We start from the raw sequence: 16,145 nt of genomic DNA, 5'->3' as shown, positions 1-16,145 counted from the left end.
CTGTGCGTGGCTTGATGCCTGGTAAGGCCAAGACCTGACGGCGTTATAAACCTCTCGGCTATCGTTAGTTTTCCTCTCCAGCTCCCCGGCTGCACGAGTTTCCCATCTCCCCTGAAGCCTTTGCAATTTCACAGTGGAAAAGCGTTTCCCAGTGGCTCTGCTCCAAGAAAGAGCTTCGTGAAACTCCCCGGATTCCTCCTCCCCGAAACGCTGACAAGTATGATGCATTTGGTACAGACTCCCTGAGTGATTCCAGCTAAATGTGGCCCGTCATCTTTAGAGCCAGTGTCGCTCTGATGCTCAGATGGCTCAGGCAGGATCCAAGTCCTTTCGCACCGACTCCTTGAAATCTATTCCAGTGTCTTCGCGAGTCGCTTGTGTAAGTAGCAAGTTTCCACTGTATGCGAGCGGTGTAAATGGAGTGCTGCAGGCAGATGTTCGGAGGAATTAGCCTAGTCCTAAGAGCTGCCTTTCTGTTGCCAGATGTGCAGAGAATCGCTGCACGGTGAGAAATAGATGCTGAAAGTCGGTGGACTAGTGAGGGCTTTTCTCATCATCCCTGTGCCCGGGTGAAAAACGTGTCGTGCTTTTATAACTTGCACTCCTTTCCCAGATTTCCTTTATGTTCCCTGAATGCATCAGAGTTGAGTCACTCCAGAAACGTAGCACGCTGCCACCGATTATGTATGTCTCTCTGTGAATTAGGGGGTTTGACCCCATAGGGTGATGGGGATGGGGAAAATTACCAGAGCGACGGGTCATTTTCCTAGTGACATTAGCACGGTGGGTTATGTTGGCAAGCAGTTACTTAGCGTTTGGCCATCTCAGTTTTATTAGGTAGAGCAGTATTTAACAAGTGTAAGCTGTCAGGGCAGGGGTTGACCTTGTAACAATGGTAAAATCAATAAATAAACAACAGCTTTCTTGTGTAACTTGTGCTGTTTGTTTTAGACCTACGTGAAGGAATCTTACTTTTTAGAGAAGGGCAACGAATTGTTAAAAAAAATAAATAAAATCATGTCACGGTACTGGTAACACCGTTTTCTTCATGAGTTTTGCAAAGGGAAAGTTGATCAAATCTTTGATCTCCAAAGAGCCTCCAGAAGATAAAAGTGGATGAACTGTAAATTCCCAGAAGGAAGGAGATGTGCTTTCCACTTGAGGCCTCACTAATATTTGTCTGGAATTAATTTTATGAACTTTCAAGTCCTTTCACACATGCAGTGAAAGACCAAAGTGATCCAAGTGTGGAAGCCGTGGTTGGAGGGAGGCTGCTCAGTCCCCTTCCACGGCTGTTTGAGTCCTGCTCATCTTGGTACCAACAATGGCTTCGATGATTTATAAATGTCAAAGATAACACGGTTCCTTTCCTAAAAGTTTTTTCCTTTAGGAAAATTTGCTTTCAAGTCTTTTGCAGTGGAAAAAGGGGTTTTTGAGACAGGTCAGAGCTGGTCCCACGGGGCGGGAGGAGGGTGATGGCCACGACTGTGCTCAGAGCACGGAGCCGCAGGGGTGGGATGTGGGAGGCCACGAGCAGCGAAGCTGCTTCGGTGCCTCTGTTGCTTGCTGAAAAACCCCAAGAAAAATTGTGTGCAATAGTGCAAAGCTATCGGTTGGATCCTGTCACTTCCAAACATGACTCCAGTATTTCAAGGGCTCCTTTGAGGACTCCGGCTTCAGTTCTCCTTATGATCGTGTTTGCTTAGTTTTTGTTTGTGCCCCTCCACGCGCAGTGCCCTGGAACCAATTAATCAAGACGAGGTCATGTCCTGGGACGAGGTGCCTGCCTGGCTCCCCTCTCCGCTCGCTGTCTGTCCAGCCTTGCTCTGCCGTGGGTCACCCTGCCGCAGGCAGACGGGGTTAATGGGAGGCTGATGCCTGTCCCAGTCCTGAGGAGCACAGAACATCTTTCAAGCCAGCTTCCTGCCCGTGCCACCAAAACCAACATTTGCACAGCTTTAAAAACTGCCACTATTTTTCCCTACTTCTCAAGGACCAGGATTATTCCCTTTACAGCTCCATTTTACGATGTTCTTTCTACTCTGTGTTACCGACTCCACCTGTCACTTAATTTGCTTTAGTTCATGAAAACTTGACCCTCTCCAATGTCTTTCATTTTTCTTTTTCCCCTCCTTCCTTTTTGTCTTGGTGTATTTATGCTGCTGTGGAACCGCTGTTGCTCCCAGATTAACAAATCATTCTGGAGCTGGTAATTAGCAACAGTTGTGCTAAAAGGAGCCATCAAGAATGTTAAATTAGTCCACTTTTAAATAAACTGTGTATGAAATGTTAGATCTCTATTCCCAGAGCACCAGTAAAAATGCTGCTGGCTCTTTGCTAACAAAGCCAAAATATGGGAGTAGCATGGTTGTAACTACAGAGACAATTCCGTGCTCTTGAGGATATAAATAATGACAGAGCATTTACAAAGCAGATGTCAATAGGACTCTTTAAAAAACATTGTTTTTAAAAAAAAAAAAAAAAACCAACACAAAAAAACCCAAAAAACCCCCTAGTTTCTTTTTCTCCTACTTTCATCTCTGTTCCCAGTTAGATCCCTGCCGTGCTGCTTTCCTGGTTTGTTTGGTTTTTGCTTTTTGGTTTGGGGTTTTTTTTTTCCTTCCTAGATTTTTTCATATTGAGCTTGGTGAGAAACATAAGTGATTGTTATCCATTCTTTGATTTGGAGCATGGCAGCTGGGAAGAGGCTGAGCAGATGGCTGTCCTTAAGCTGACAACAATTTGGTTCCTACTACTTTGGCAGTCCTTACTGCCGAGGAGAGTCCTTGATGAGAACTCATGGGTTTCAGGGCTGCAAATGGCTTTTGTTGAAATGAAAATTAAATTCTGGGAGAGCAGAAGCTTGTCTCGATCCCTGCTTCTACCTGGAGCTTTGGAAGTGATGTGCCAGCTACGTGGGTTCAGTGTTTCACCTTGTTAGTATTCGTTGGCGGTTTTAGGATGGTTTCAGGATGGTTTAGGAGGTAGCTGATGCCAGAGCCTGGCTGGGGGCGCCTGGCTCCCTCCGTCCCCCCGGGCAGCCCCCGGTCCCACAGGTGCCATATCTTGGCCGTCCCCCCCTCCCGACCTGGCGGCGCTGACAATGCAATAGGGCTTATTTTTTTTTATATCCAGATCACAATAGCGACTTTTCCTGCCGGCTTCCTCTCCTTCGGAAAGGGCAGGTTCGTCCCTCTGCCTCCAGAACAATCGGTGCCTTTGTGTCGGCCCCGTGCAATTCCCCAAAGCCCAGGCATTCCCAGAAACGCAGATGTATGAAGGGCGATAGAGCCTTATTGTGCTCCGAAACCATGGTGATGAGCACTCAGTAAATACAGAACATTTCCTGGATACTGGAGCGCAGGGGACGGTCCCAAAAGAAAGGCTCACCACAAAGTGCTTGCGCTTACTGATTTCCCCCAGAATTTCTCTGTGATTTCCCCCAAAATGGGAGAAGGGAGGAATTAAGGTGATGCTTGAATCTTCGTGGACAATCTCCATCCTTTTCCTGTGAGGTCCCTGTCAGTGCTTGTTGTTACTACAGTAAAATTAAGACTACAGCTCACTTACAGATCCTTACCTACATGCTATACCTGTGGTTATTGTAATAAGGCAGACTGTTTGTATAAGGTCTTATACCCCGGGCACTTTTCTGCCTTGAAGATACTTTGATAAAAATACAGGTAACTAAGTTAAAATATAGGTAACTAACTGTTTCAGACCACGGTCTTGTGTCTGTGCTCATTTCTAACCAACATTTCCACCGAGAGATCCAGGGAAGCTTAACAACTGTCTAAAAACCCAGAATGACGTTTAGGTCCTGGTTTCAGCTCTGTTACAGCAGTGGCAGATTAATGCCACGTCATTTCTGGAAAGAAGTGAAAGCAAAGGTGAAGATGGTGTTAAAGGGGATCTTCTTCCTCTAGGTGTAACTTTTAAGAGAATACGTTTTTAGACAGCTGAAACATTTTCAGCATATCCTTGGTTCAAACTACTCTGAATTCATTTTTTTTTTTTAACACTGAAATTACTTGGAGGTCCAGTTCGCTGCAGTGTCCATTAACAATCTTCGCTGAAGCCTGTCTTGGGAAGCCATAGGCAGTTGTTTGTCGTCCAGCAGCATGATGTGGTAGATACCCGAGCAAGGCATAATTTGAGGGAAGCTCCACATAGCCCGAGCACGTTGGGAAAGCAGAGGTGTTAACATCTAGGCTTGAGCAATACGCTGTTTCAGCTTAAAGATTTTGGAGTCACTTGCTGTACCTAGAAAGCGTGTGATGCTGAAAGCCCGAGTGGTGACGTTCATTCCTGCAGTATGCGTTGAGGGTGATGTTTTCATGAGGATGTGCTGCATCAGCCAGCAAGAAGGAACCAGGGTCTGAAAACTGATGGAGTCCAGAATTCTTCATTGAGCTCTGGTATGCTGCTGTCCCAATTGGATGTTAAATATTAAAAGCAATTAACTTGCTGGGAGAGGTACAAGCTTAATTGTGTGGTGGCCGTGATGAGAAATTGTTCCAGGTCGCAGGGTTAATTCACAGTGTAATGGTTGACGTGTCCCGATCCATATGCAGCCTCCATTTGCCTCCTGTCTTCTTCACCAGCCCTTCCAGTTGTGATCTGGATTGTTCCGAAAGAAACCCTGCTTCATCATTCTTAATATTTACAAAGCCGTGATTAGGTGCTGTTGATTTGTTCCATCCGTAGAGCTGCTTTGGGGTGTGTTTGTCCTTCCCTGCTACTTCCCGTCTGGTTCGGATAAGGTGGTGGGATGACCACTGAAAGGTTTGGAGATGCAGAGGATAGTCGGAAGGCTTGAGAAGGAATTTTCCGGTCAGAATCTCACCTCAGTTGCATTTTCAGATACTTGCGCTGATTCCACTTCTGCATGGATTTCAGAGTTGTCCTGGTGGATTCTTAGTGCTTAGCCTGCGGTGTGTTCTTCAGCAGGCTTTGCTGAAACTTGAACTAAACTTTTAAGCTTTTTTCACAACTGCATGTTAAGCAGGGACCAACATTACTAGAAGTGACTGGTGATTCCGTATGAATTCCACTTCTGAAGACCGGGGCTTTTCATAATGCCTCAGGTCAAATACTGCAGTTCAGGAATCTCGGATAGTTTCTTCTGTTACAAAACACGGCCAGGACTAATGAGAGGAGAACAGATGTTCCAGCCGGGCAGGAATGTTAATGCAATTGCATCTGAACTATGTGTGCATCTGAACTATGGATGCCGTGCACCGAACATTGTAAATGCTGAACTCAACTCGTAGCTGGTGATTTCTTTCCCACAGTGTGAGAGGCACTGTTGTCTGTCATACTGAAGCATTTGCAGCTGAGCTTTGATTTCTGTGAATAAACTGGCTCTCTGGCCACATCCACACAGTATTTTGCAGGCAGACACAAGTTTGCTTAGCACATGCTCCAAGTCCATCTGGTCACAGGTCAGCTCTAGCCCAAAAGCCGAGGAACTGGTGCTGAGCTGGAGCATGTAAACCTTCCCAAATGACCAGGTACGGCAGTCCAGGCTCAGGGTCCTGCTGCAGCGACTATGGGGTATCTGCCTTCTGCAGATCTTGGGCTGAATAAGCTTATTTTTCTGTCTGGGGGGGTCGGGGTGGGACTGAATAGCCAAACCCAGAGCAGCTGCGCTGCTGATGGGAATTGTGAAGTTGTCTTCGGTTGTGTCTTCTGTCTCTTTAAAAATCCCCTCAGTTATAGTAGACCAGCTACGTAAGCCATAAGACAATTAGTGTTGCACAAAGCTGAAGAACACCACCACCAGGAAACTCTTTGGGGAAAAAGTTGTGAATGAGGCATGGCAGTTGCATGTTTTCATTAGGGCTTTGTTGGCCGTGATGTATAGCAACAGTGTTGGATTCGTACCTGGCCTCGTTAATACGAGCAGGATTTGGTGAAGTCCGTTAATCTGTTTGAAATGCTGTGAATGGATAAACTCAAGAGTTGGCTGAGCCAGGCACCACTTCACCGTGTCATGACCACTGCAGGGACTTGACTTTGGCTTCCCAAAGAGTGATGGGGTCTCTCTCGGGTTTCCTTCAGACCCCTTTTCAGATTCATAGAAATAGAAGCACACGTATATGCACACAGATGCATCTTTGGGTATAGATCCCATGCTATTCCGTGTAACTAAACCGTCAGATTACGGACAGCTGTTGAACGCTGCAGAGGTTTTCGATGCAGTTAGGCAGAATTACGTACGGGAGGAAGAAAAACATGTAAAGTTCTGCAGTGATGAGATAGTCAAAGAGATTTCCTCCCACCTGCCCTCGATTCCGTATGGATAGCTGCGGTGGGGAAGAGTGCATTTAAAACATCCAGCAAACAAGTTAAGAGAGCCTTTCGTACGCTTGGTTAAAACCTTGCTGCAGCACCACTTGGGAATCATTTCTACTGGAATTCATGACATATGTTAGTTGTTTATCTTAGTGGGATATGACTTAAAATGTCAGAATGTTTTGTGTTAAGCAACAACCGAATAAAACAAACAAAATAAAAACACAGCTGTAATACTACGCTTTAAATTGTTGAATTCAAATATGTGGTATTGATAAAGTAAGCAATAGGGTGCAGTGGTGTATAGAAAATAAGCCTTGTGAGTCTAGCCAGCAAGCCAAAAAAAGCCTTGAGATACTTGAATTAGAAATAGTAATGTTGTTTGTCAGCTCTGCTGTAAAGATCCAGCATTTGGAATCCAACCTAAATGCCTGAAGGAAAACAAAAGGCACATCATATTCTTCTTCCATAGCCAGTGAGAGTGCGGAAAATGAAATATGATGGCCACAGGTTCTGGTGTGAACCCCAGGAACTTGGCTGGGACTGATTATGTGGGAGCGGAGTTAAGAAGGGTGGAGATTTATGTTTGATTGTTTTTTTGTGTTTTTGAGAAGGCAGTGCAATATTATTTTGCCAGCAACAGTGGCTCTGTAGTTAATTGGGAGCAGGATTTTGTCTTTGTTCGTGAACACATTTGCGCTGTGGTGTGCTTGCACCTACTCAGTGGAGACCGGATTTTTTTTTTAAAAGCCTTCACGGTATCAGTAGGCTGTCCTGGTACCTTGCCACTGAGCCCAAAGTGGATCCGGGTGGGATTGAGGAAATAAATCAACTGGTTGTTCTTTATGTCATATCAAGTGATGGAAATTCCTGTTGCAGTCAGTAAGGATATCTCTGCTGTACTCGAGAAAGCAGTGAGCAGCGATTTTCAGCAGAGCTCTGGCTGTTGGAGAAGCAGAGCTGAGGTCGTGGAGGGGACCCCAGGAGGTGACTGGATCCATCCCTCTCCCCCAAAGTGGGACCAACAACAGCAGAGGTGACGGATGCTCAAGGATGGTTGCTGTTCTGGCCGGGTTCTTCTATGACCCTGCACCTATGTTGTTCCTCATGCCAAAAAGCCCTTAGGAGGTACGCAGGGCTGGTAGGTCTCTACGGGCTGGTGGGTCCCTTCAAACAGCAGCTGATGACCTACGAGTCACGCTGTCCTTTTTAAGGTGGAAAAACCTGGTAAATGCGTGAGAGCAATGACGTTCATCCTACGCCTTCCCCCGCTCCAGCTGGGGCAGAGGGGTGGTTGCTCGACAAGACACCTTTACCTGGACCAGTGAAACAGGTTGCTGACAGATGGTCTCTTAGGTCTGTCCCTTTTGCTCGCACTTCAGTTCTGATCATTTTGAACTGCAGTAACTAAAGATCTTTTTCCCTTTAATAGGATTAAAGATCAGTATAAATTACATCACAACCTACTGTCACTGTTGGCCAGTATCTACCTCTGTATTTTTGCATTTAACTGTCCTCTCATTCCTTATGAGCTTGACCAAGTTATTTCCTGATGTGAAGAGTCCTGGTTTTTAATCGTCAAACCAGGCAAAAATCTCTCTGAGTATTGGCAGGAGAAAAAAAACAACGGCAAGAACAAAAAAGACCTGTTACGTGATGAGATCTTACATCGTCTGAAGCTGTCTGAGGAACAGAGATTGTGGCTCTCTGGCATCTAGTGTCACTCCAGGGATTCCAGGGATGGGGCAGAGATGAGCTGTGACTTCTCTCCGTTTGTTTTTAGACCGATAGGTTTGAACTGGGGTCTGGTGTATGGGATCAGAGGAATAGGGAGGGAGCAGGCTACTGATCCATGGAGCTCCTGGAGCAGCATCTGATCATCTGGATGACACATGGATGTAGGCTTGTCCTTTGACGGATTGCTCAGAGGAGAGCAGTGAGGCAGCAGAAAGCGACTCTCATACCTAATTCACCACAAGAGAGATGATTCTCAGCGTTTGGTGTTGATGCACAAGCTCTTCTCAGACCCTCTGGCCAAGCAGCATGGTGTCCCAGAAGTGGGGGGGGAGACTTCGGTGCGGGATACTCCCCCTGGAGACATATGGAGACACGTGAAAAGTCCTTAAAGAAGAATAGCCTCAAAAAGTGGATGTAGCCAAGGGAGTGCCTCAGTACAAGATGAGCTGCAAACTCTTCTTGGTCTCTCAGGCTGGAGGACACTGGCTTTGAGCGTTAGGCAGTTTAATTCAGCACAGGGGTGGGGTATCAGAAGAAGTGTCAGCTATAAATTGGCCCCGAGCCAGTCTTGGGGACTTAGCGGCCTATAACTCCAGAATATGACAGGGCTACCGCTAAGCAAAGATTCCTGAAATTTAGGGCTTGTGTGTGTTTCTACTGTGGACAGAGTTTAAGTGGAGTGAAGGTGGAGCAGCCGGCGGGGATGTCCTCCAGGCGTGACTCTTGGCACTGCTGTGGAAGGAAGATGCCGTTAGGTGAAGGACAAGGAGGGGACGCTGGTGCATGGGATGCTGTCATGGAACATCTCAATTTAAGATGTAACGAGAAAAAGACAATTAAGGGTGCCTGTGTTCACACACGAATTTTGAAGAGTTTAAAACAAAGTTGAAACAAAAGCAGATAGAAGCAGCGATAGTGGTTGAGGAAAAACTGAATGGCCTTGGGGCTCTGCCTTACATACTAATATATCAAGCAGCACTGTTTCATCCTTCCCCCACTTTGTACAAGGAGCTCCCCATTCTGTTACATAATATATTCACTATATTCTGATTTATCGAAATTAGTACTAGCCTTGTACCGGGGACATCGCATCCCTAACCTGGATTCAGCCATTCTGCCTGTAATTGCAGGCAACACCTTTCCTCCACACGTCGCAGAAGACCTCCCTTCCTCATTCCACCCCCCAAAAAACCACTCTGGCAAGGCATGCCAGAAGTTTTGAGTAATGCACGATGCATTTTACTTCTGGGATATTTTCTTAGATCTATAATTTATCATATTTTCTAAATACTCTGGAGTAATAATACCAAAGCTGCTCTTCAAGATCTGTTGCCTTTTTCTCTGGAATTGGTGAAGAAGCACTTTCTTTTTCAGGGAAAGGGAAAAAATTCATCTTGTTTCAGTATTTGTATCACTGACTTATATTTCAGTAGGGTCCAAGAAGCTTTCATCTGGATAGACCAAATTTCCTGAAAATGTTGAAAACATATTGGTTCCAAACCTCCCCCAAAACCACATGTTCTAGATTAAGCATGTGTTTGGGAGCTAACATCCTTCTTTCCCCAACTCCACCATAGTCTGGCATTAATAACGCCGCACTTAGGAAATATTTGAAAAGCCTTACATATCTCATACCCATGTGAATGAAATAAATATCATTACACCAGTTCTGTAAATGAAACAACTGAGTTTCGGAGGGTTGACTGAAGTAGAGGGTTTTTTATTATTCATTGAGACACCTTATAGGAAAGAAGGTAGTAGATTCTTCATCACTTGAAATCTCAAGTAACACTTAAGCTTTTCTTTGCGCCCTTCCCCGCCTTTAGTATTGGTCAAATAGAGATAAAGGGATTGATGGAAGGCTTAACGGGTAGGACTTCTTTAATACTTGACTATCATAATGGTTCCTTCCGCGCTAAATGTCTGTGAAGGTTGACAGGACTGGTTAATTCCCAGGCATGGGTCAGGAATGGTAACATTTTAATAGCTGCTTTGCCCCTCTTTTTTAGGAAGCCCCAAGTGGCAGAGAACTTCCTTCCTCGAGAGGTGGAAGCTTTCACAGCTGGAAGGCACTTGGTGGTCAGAGCTTTCTGTAAGAGATGGAGACAACCTGCGTTGTTGGGTTGAATGGCAACCTGAGGGTTGGCAGGACTTGAGTCCTGGGACACTCATCCGTTGCACCACAGAGCCTGGTTGTAGTGCTCGGCTTCTGTTTCTTCTCTTCCCTTTGTGTGTTGTATTTATTGAGAATCCAGGATCCTTGAAGAAAAAAATCCCTGCATGCAAATGGAGAACAACTTCATTTTGGCCAGCACCCTTACGTGTTTCAATAACTCCATTAATAATGGTATCCTGACTAATGTCCAGGAACTCGTTTCAACTTCTGTTAGCTATCTATTCTCCAGAAGTTACTGGTGGATTTGGGCAGTATTCAGAGCTTTGTCTGAGATTTAGCAAGTGGTCTTCTTGTTAAACCAGATGGTTAGCAGGGTTTGGAAAAATACACAAATTTCCATAGCTGTTGAGAACAGTGATCGTTAAATCTAATGAGTCCAACTACACCCAGAAGCTCATACTTCAAAGAAAAAGATGCAATTTTATATATTTTTTTTTTAGTGCACAAAGATGATACAGTTTTGAAAATGTGCGTATTACATAAGTCACACAGAGCTCCCCGCTTCTGTTTTCGTCTTCAAAATTAAATGTTTGTCTTGAAAGTAGCTGTAGACTTGATGATTCCGGGTCACCTTATGCTTATTTTATGAGTGAGTGAGAAGCGATGTGGCGTTTCTGGAGGACACTAGCATCTCATTAATCATCAAGATTTTGTCTCCGATTCTGCTTGTAACCTGGGATGAGGATGACTTCTCAGTACCTCCGTCTTCTCATTTCTCGGAGGCAGAGTGGTGATGGTAATATGGAGATGGCTCAGCTGTATTATCTGGTCTTACGTATTCCCGAAACGAGAGCCATGCTTAGGTAAGAAGACTGATGATACACCGTAGTTATTTAGTGCTAGGAAAATAGAAAAGGGATGCCTTAATAATCTTAGGAGCAAGCAGTGAATGCTGAAAATGGGTTGGCACAGCCTATAGAGGACACGGTGGTTGCTGCAGTGTACCTGTCCGAAAATGGTTGAACACCTTGAAGGCATCAGTAGACGTCTTTGTTCTGGATTGAATGAGGATGCTGCTAGAATATGGTAGTGGCACTCATTGACTTTGTTCTGCTCTTGGCACCTGAGAATTTGAGAAAGTTCAGCGGCCTTCCTGGGTACTCATCCTTTGTTTGACTGATTTCTATAATGGTCAACCTTTTATAGGTTTTATATACAATAAGTGTAATTACAAGGATCTGTTCCCATCAATAAAACCAGTTTGAACTGTTTTGCAGGAATTTAAACTATTTCTTGTTAATCCACACACATAACTAATAAGTGAATGCAGGGTTTTTTAATACACTATTTATATCAGCATATGTCCTAAAGAAGTTTTTGATATTTTTGTATTTATAGTAAATCATAGCAGTGTGTAGCGTGCAGAAAGAAAAATTGTGGGGGGGGAGTAAACTCTATTAATCTTTATATGAGAAAACATGTCATATGTAATACCCTCGAGTTGCATCACCATCTGCTTTTTCTCTGAAGCCCTTGGAAATGATCCGGCAGATGCTAGGGCTGCAGGAGCTGGGGGCTAGAACCTGCTCCCTGACGCACGGTAAGATGTCTTCTGCTGCTTGCTGGGCCACAGCTGCGGTTTTGGACAACAAAAACTCATCTATTGCAAATAGTTTCTTTAGCTTAGGTGAGAACTCTGCATCTGAAGTGGCTCAGTGCTAAATCCCGTGGCCATAGTGCTTCTGCTAGAAGTGACTTGGCATTGCTTGGAGCCTTCCCCGTGCAGATGCCCGGCTGGATGGCTCTGCGGGCAGAAGGCTTCCAGGGTGGCTGTTTTGTTGTCATGTAGAGCTGTATTTTCCTGCTTGTGCCTTTCCCTCGAAGTTTACCGCTCTCGCTGGTTTTATATTCCCTCTTTTTCTGTTATCATTCCCTTTTATTTTCCCAACAGATGTGGAAAATAAGCTTTTGTAGAAGTCTAGGTCTTGAGCGCTGTTCAAAGCCAGGGTCTTCAAAAGCCCAGCGTGCAGCGTTGCTGCTCTGACACCTTTGCTGGGGAAATCCTGTCCTGTGATGAAGACCTCAGCTGGCAGATGATAGAGCTGGCCTGAGTTATTGCAGCAGGAGTCGGTGGGCTTTTCCTACAGGAAATCCAATGAAAGAGATTATAAATTTTAGAAGTAGATCAGGTAGCTAGCTTTAAACGTTTCAAGTCAGGCTAGCAGCCTGTTTCATAGCTTAGTAGCTATGGCTTTAGTAGTTAGACAAAAAGTAACCTCACTGCTTTCCAAAGGGACTGATGAACTTTTGAGAGACTTTTAAGGAGTGACCCATGACACCGGAGGCCTTGCTCTGAGCCAGGAGACCCCCTCCAAACCTGTGCTCCTCCTCCTGGAGGTTAGAGGAAGCCTTCTCATTCCCAGCTTAATGGTCTTCGGGAGCAATTCGCACATGTGAGGATGTGCCAGTGCTGTTCTTTAAGCCCTAATAGGTCTTCTCCCTCTATGCCCATCACCATAGCCTTTCCCAGTGGTGCTCACATCCCTTTCCCAGCGTTGATGGCCGACCAGGCGAGCTCTGCTTGACCACTTCTTGACCCTCTTGGGAACCCTTCTGTGAAATTGTTCTCATTTAAATTCATCTTTCTGTACGTAGATGATCAGGATTGCATTACTCCCAGGATTTTCACCCCCACCTACCGAGTGACGTCAGTATTGCCCCATGTCTGCTGGAGGTATTTCCACTGATCCATTTTAGGATTGTATTTCTGCCTTGCCTGGCTGTGTGACAGCAACTCAGCACGTGCAGACATTGTCCTCCGCAGCTCTGTCTGAGGAGCTCTACCATCCAGCAGAACGGTTTATTATTCCCTCTGTATATATAATTTATAGGACTATGCATTTTGTATGCCCGAATCTCATTCCACACTGATTATCCTTCAAAGCCATCCAGCCTGTCCTCCCTGATATCCCGGTCCTCTTCTGTATTAACAGTCCTTGTCAATTTTCCTTCCTCTGCAAAGCAAAGCTAAAATCAAGGGTTGAACAGAGCTGACATCTCCTTCAAGGATGGATAAGGGCATAAGCATAAATTTAATTTCAGGTGAAAGACAGGAAATATAGAAGGGGATGGACTTCCCTAGGTCTGGGGTCTGGTTTGACCTCAAACACGAGCAGACAGCATGCGGAAAGGAGGTGGGAGATAGGTGGGATTGGTAGGAAGAAGTACAAAAGTTGAGCGCAAGCACATATGGAGAAAAACAGCTATGCTTGGGTATCTGCACCTTTTAATACCAGTAGTCCAGACCACGAGCTTGATCGTGGTCAAGTCCATAACAGATACTTCAAGGAATTCATGAGGAATAGAGGTGATGTCAGAAAAGTGCAGAAAAGCAAACTCAAGGTTCTTTTTATAAAGAAGGGAAAAGAGGTGCTGGGGAACAGCTGGCCAGTCGGGTTGCTCTCAGATCCCACTGGGACTGGGATAAATCCTCAAATGCACTGGGGTGAAGCCCCTGAAAGCAGAGATGAGAGCGGTGGCAGGCAGCATTGATCGGTGGAGAATTCTTCAAGTCAAACCAATTTCCTTCTACAAGAAGATGGCAGGTCTTAGGGACTCTGGAGCAGCAGTAGGTATCCTGTAACTTGGTTTTTTTGTAAGACTTTTGATATTGTAGAGGAACATGGCGCATATGCCTGTAGTCTGCATCTTGGAGCGAAAAAAAAGTATCTTCTCATAGACCTTCCTTGGAATCAAGTCATGCAATGGCCTCCATGAAACTACGCTAAAGAAATGCGGGTAGTGTGAAAGGCTTTGAGACTTGGGAGCCTCTCCGCAGGAGGAGTGGGATAGCGAGGTGGGATTAACGGTGTAGGAGAAGACTCTAGGAAAGACTTACGCCTGCCTAACTTGTGGGCATTTAACCTGCTCCATCAGCTGAGAGCTAACCAGCGGGTCATATGCATTCAACCACTGCAGCATTTAACAGGCTTTATTGCTTAAATATTGGGATGTGGCCTCAGAAAAGCGTGTCAGAAAGGATTTTTTTTTTTTCCTCCTCTGCACATATGTGTTGGGACAATGTATATCAAGTAAGGTTTTCAAGCCTTGTGCCTCAGCACCTTTCATACTGAAGGAAATGTAGATCTGATAATTTGGTGGAGCTCTGCTTCCCAAACTCGGTAAGAGACTTTGTTACCGTTTTAGACTAAATCGAGAAAGGTCCAATGAGTTTATCAATTTGAGCAAAAATGAGGAAAATTCTGTCTTCCTGTGTATCAGATGAACCTTACGGCTCCCTGCTACAATCAAATTATCCACCCCTTCCTATTGGGAGACGAACAGATGCAAACCCCAGAGAGTCAGAAGCTCCCAAGGCTAATAATATTGTGTTTTTTTCATGTCAGAAGTATTTTTGTGTTTGTCGAAAGATTCACTTGCACAGCCGTAACATCTCTCTCTGCCGTGCCTGGAACAGATGCGTGTGTTGTAATATAGACTGTGAACATTGACATCGCATGTGGTTCTCATTCCTCCCATTCATCTTTGAAGCTAATTGGTTCCATCCATTTCAAATGTGTTTGGCTCGCCGCAGCTATTTGTACTTTCACTCTGGTTATAGCGCTAATGGTGTGATATATATAACATGAAATAAACTCTCGTGACTCCGAGGTCTGAAGAGGCACATACACAGCACTCGCGTTTTGCTTGCTGTGTTGTTTTCTGGTTTGTTTTTTTTTTTTTTTAAATGATGTCCCCCAGACAATTTTTTTCTCTTCACTGCAAATGTTATTAACTAGCTGGTGCCCAAGAGGAGGGCCGGCAGAGATCGCCGGCATGATCGCGGCTCCTTCTGCATCGCGGGAGCTCAGAAAACGCAAAAAGAGGAGCCTGTTGGTGTTTGCCGAACATAAAAGGTTTTGCAGTTCCTCTGCTGGTGGTGGACCTGCGGGGCCGGCGGGAGTGTTGCTCCCTGGCAAGATGCTGGGACTGGCATTGTTAGAAACCTATGTCTTGGCCTATCTACACATTTTAATACTGTGAATATATGGATTAGGAAAAAAATAGTAGATTAGTGGAAATAATAAATTAGATAGTACCATAATTTTCCCATGACCCAACAGCACAATGTAGGCAAATTAATATTCCTGTTGAAAGGCATCAGTAAGGTATTTCTGGGTATTTCTCTGGTCCTTCTCTTATCTTTCCATCTAGCCATGGGAACGTGGCACGTCTGTACTAATTGGCAATTTGTCTTTCTCTACCAGTGCTGACTCAGAGCAACCTCCTAACCTTCCATTTGTTACAAGCATATCTCAGTTAAAGGTGATTTCGATCTCCGATGTGTGTTTAAACCCAGATTTTAGAGGGATTTCACTGATGAACAGCGAGGGAATATTTGGGTATTTTTGCAGTTCATTCCCATCCCTGATTAGTTTTTGAGGAAGCAATGGAGCATGTTTCACACTTCAGCTTCTGCTTAAAAAGTCATGTAGTTTCTCAGTTTCACTATAAATATTTTCACTTCTTGCTAGGGAGGTTTGTATTCCCATTGTTTAAATAAGCCAGTTCGTACTAATTCTTTGCTTTTGTTTTTCTTAGTATTTTATTACTATGTTTAAACAATTTGGCTCACAAGTATTTGGGTTACTGCTCTCAGCTGAGAGCTGAGTCATGCTAACTTTGTTCTAACCTGTCCTCATCGGGAAGTAAAATGTGTCAGCTTTAAATGTTAAGCTTGGCGATTTCAAGCTAACAGAGAAAATTCACGTATGGCTGCCTACACCGCAAATGCCTCCGTTGTCCGCTTGAAAAATAATCTGCTGTGTAGAGATCGTATTTTTAAATGGTTTCTGTTGAGTCTCAGGATTTTTGCTGTCTGAAGGTTTGACGTGGCGTGCTTCCATCAGCGACTTCAGGGGCTACGTGTGGCAAAACTCTGAGCAGTGTTCAGCAGAGCTGGAACTAAGCTGGTAGCTGAGATTAAAGCTCTGGC

General features: G+C 44.8%; 1 protein-coding gene across 1 annotated transcript in view; it reads left to right on the top strand.

Annotated features, from left to right (window-relative positions):
* The window catches only part of EDA (ectodysplasin A), a 108,129-nt gene that overhangs the window by 77,243 nt on the left and 14,741 nt on the right, over nucleotides 1–16,145 (top strand). The gene's annotated exons all lie outside the window — the stretch shown is intronic.

Source organism: Pygoscelis adeliae, unplaced genomic scaffold (genome assembly GCF_000699105.1).
Source record: "Pygoscelis adeliae isolate BGI_AS28 unplaced genomic scaffold, ASM69910v1 Scaffold216, whole genome shotgun sequence".
In the NCBI taxonomy this organism is placed as follows: domain Eukaryota; kingdom Metazoa; phylum Chordata; class Aves; order Sphenisciformes; family Spheniscidae; genus Pygoscelis; species Pygoscelis adeliae.
Note: the sequence above shows the minus strand (reverse complement) of the source record. Positions and strands in the feature narration are given on the sequence as shown.